General features: G+C 39.0%; 1 pseudogene; it reads left to right on the forward strand.

The window, feature by feature from the left end:
• The first annotated feature begins 228 nt into the window (after positions 1–228).
• Positions 229–3,292, forward strand: LOC148997626 (uncharacterized; annotated as a pseudogene).
• The last annotated feature ends 281 nt before the right edge of the window (positions 3,293–3,573 follow it).

Raw genomic sequence — 3,573 nt, forward strand, 5'->3', positions numbered from 1 at the left:
GTGTCCATCTTGAGTTTACAACAACACAACGCAGAGACAACACTGTTACAATGGTGCCGTGACCGTGACTCTGGAAACAGCGTGGTGAACGACTGATCGGAGATTTCCGGAGAAGTTCGTGCCGTGGATGACGAGAGTTTTCGTGCCGAAGCGGGTTGGTGCAATACCGGATTTGTCCACAAGGAGGAGTAAAGGAACACATTTCACATTTCTGTAAAAAATAAGGCAATGCGCACATCGGTTGATGAGCTACTCTTGGTGTTACGTAAACATGGCCACCGGCTGCCAAAAGATGCCAGAACCCTGTTAGGAACTCCACCTCAAATAGAAGTCAGGGATCTATGTGGTGGCCAGTTCCTCTACTTTGGTGTGGAGACGGGACTTTTGAAAATGTGCTCACAGTATCCCGATTTCTTTTCAACAGAAAATGAGATGCTGCTAAATTTCAGTGTAGATTATCTAAATCATCCGATGTAAAAATTTGGCCCATTCTTTGTAGTGTGAAAAAGTTTGAGCCGTTTATCGTTGCAAAGCCAAACAGCGTTAATGATTACACGTCCAGTTTTTTAACAGAACTGAAGGCACTCCAACAACATGGGGTTGAGTTCCAAAATGGAACATTAAATATAAAAGTGAATGCTTTCATTTGTGATGCCCCAGCAAGAGCATTCCTAAAATGCATCAAGTCCCACAATGCCTTCAGCAGCTGTGAGCGGAGCACCATTGAAGGACAATATGCAAGTCATAGGGTTGGATTCAACTACCAGTCGCAGGAAAAGATTGATGCAAGAGCAGAAGATGACTTCATTAAACAGGCATATCCCAATCACCAAACTGGATGCTCACCCCTGATCGCTGCAGGCTTGCAGTGCATTAAACCGTTTGTGCTGGACTATATGCATGTTGTCTGACTAGGGGTTGTCAGACAGGCACGTGCACAGGTAGGGCTCAACCTGTGCACTTTTTGTCGAAGTGCTCTTTTTTTTTGGTGGTGGTATTTTTTCTTTCAATAAATTAATGCTATTGGTCACCCTTTAAGTCTATCTGTCAGTTTTAAAATGAAAGATCTTAAAAAGAGCTGTGTATTCACATATCGCGCCTAAAAACGCGTAGAAAACGCTAGGCGCGCGCGTTTTATCCTTTTTCCAAAGAAGCGCTAGGCGGTTGCGCTCCAGAGGCGTCTGTCGTTGCTAAGCAACCATCAGCTGCGCTCTCCGTTACTAAGCACGTTGTCTAAAAGTTCATATGTTATTTATTTGATGCCTGATTAAGAATTGTGGGAGCTGAGAGAGCTCTGCGCTAGCATTTGACATAGTCATAGCCAATACATAGCCTGCACTTAAATTGCATTCAGTAGCATTTAATTTTTTTTATAAAATGCGATTTTGACCAGATGTGTTTTACAACAGGAAAAACTGAGCGCCTATATAGCTATAACAATCTAGTTGGTAAGCTGTTGATGAAAATGTAATGACGGCATCTTTATGCCGTATAAATTATAAGCATGGGTACGCCCTGAGCGACTGGAACCACCTCATCGCCTAGGTAACATTTCCATATTTTTTTATTTATATATGCAGATACACTTAATTTATTAACATTTAATCATGTTATGGTTATTATAGTAAATTATGGTTAATTCAAGGCTGTTAATATGCACGTAATTGCTATGTAATTTGTTTTACTCATAGTATTCTTTACTCTCCGGTCATCCTAACATGTATAAATGTAGTAAAACATGGTTTTACTACAGTAATGTTGTAGTAGTAACTTAACTAAAAAAAAAAAAAACAGCAAAGAAGATCACTGTGAAATCTTTATATTTTATAATGCATAATGTAATTCATGATTTAATTCATTCCAAGGCTTAATTTATTTGATCCAAAATAAGCAAAAACAGTTTTTCAGTTTTTTTTATTGTGAAATATTTTAACAATTTAAAATGCTTGTTTTCTATTTGAATATATTTTAAAATGTAATTTAATTCTGTGGTCTAAGCTGAATTTTCAGCATCATTACTCCAGGTCAGTACTCTTCAGTGTCACGTGATCCTTCAGACATGCTTTTCACTGCAACTGTACTTTTCACACTATTTCATAATTTTTTTTTCTGTTCTTGAGCCAGAGTTTGAACCAACTCTGAAGCCTTTGCTTAGAGGAGAGACTTCCACAACACATTGGATCACAGTGAAGTCATAAACTTGACTCGAGAAGGTTTCTGTTGTAATTAGGTTTAAAGGAGCCCTTAAACCCTGTATATTATCTATATTAATATAATTATTATTATTATATTGTTATTAATAGTGAATTAATCTAAAGCTTTTGAGACCTTTTTTGTTAATTTTTTTTTTTTTTTGGGGGGGGGGGGGGGCTTTTTCAGTTTCAGCACATGCCCCTCAAAAGGTCTGTGCACGGCCCTGTTGTCAGACGAATGCTGAACTTTCTAAAACAGGGACCTAGAGAGTGTAGGCTTTCCCAAAGGCAAATTGGAGAAATTTCATCAAAACTCTTGTCCCTCAGTGGAAAGTTGCCAAAAGAATTTGCCCGACAGCCACGAAGTCTAACTGATCTGGACAGATGGAAAGCGACAGAATTCAGGCAGTTTTTACTCTATACTGGACCTGTTGTTCTCCGGGGCATTCTGCAAGATCATTTTTTGACACTGTCAGTTGCTATGTCTATACTGTTGGACTCCAATAACATTACACGGATGTCATCCATTGGCTACGCTGAAGAGCTTCTAATATATTTTTATAGAACATCTACAAAGCTCTACAGCCCAATCTTTCCATCCTATAATGTCCATGCCCTGATCCACTTGATGCAAGGCACTTTGGAACATCTTTGAATGACATCTCTGCCTTTTCATTTGAAAACCACCTGCAAAAACAAAACAAAAAAAGTGTCAGAAATGCAAATAACCCAAATGCACAACTATCGAAGAGGATAGCAGAAATGGACAATGCAAAAATTCATGTCTCACCAGCAGCACTTGGGACATTTGTGTCAGCTAAGAAGAAGGACTCCTGTTTTTTTTTTTTTGGGACATGCATTTTCCTTGGTAAAGGAAAGAAGGCCAGAAAAGACATGTGTACAGTCTTGAAACTTTGGATAGTTTGTTCACCAGTCCATGCGACTCAAAACTGATTAACATTGCTGTACTGCGCAATGAAAGATGGAACCAAAAACGAGAGCTGATTGAGGAGAAAAAACTGAAGCATAAGGCAGTTTGTGTACCATACAAAATTGGCTACGTACTTATGCCATTGCTTCATGGCAGTGAAAGGAACTAACCAGCCTAAGTGACAGAAGAAGATGAGAGTAACTCCACTAATGGCTTTTAATGTTAAGTTTTTAGTTATAATGTAATGATGGTTATTCACTTCAATTGTTGGATAGCATTGTTCTGAGTTTTCTTATTTGTTTTTTTCTATAGATCTGAACAATGTGGGCAAGAGTGGTGTGGAAAGAGGAGACCGTGGAGATGGAGGAAGTGATACCATCATGTTGGGTTCAGAATGGAGGTGTATTGTGGCCTTCACAAGGAGCTTTGAGAGCGTTGAAGGCCTGCAAA

This window comes from Pimephales promelas, chromosome 2 (assembly GCF_988280905.1).
Source record: "Pimephales promelas chromosome 2, fPimPro1.hap1.1, whole genome shotgun sequence".
Taxonomy (NCBI): domain Eukaryota; kingdom Metazoa; phylum Chordata; class Actinopteri; order Cypriniformes; family Leuciscidae; genus Pimephales; species Pimephales promelas.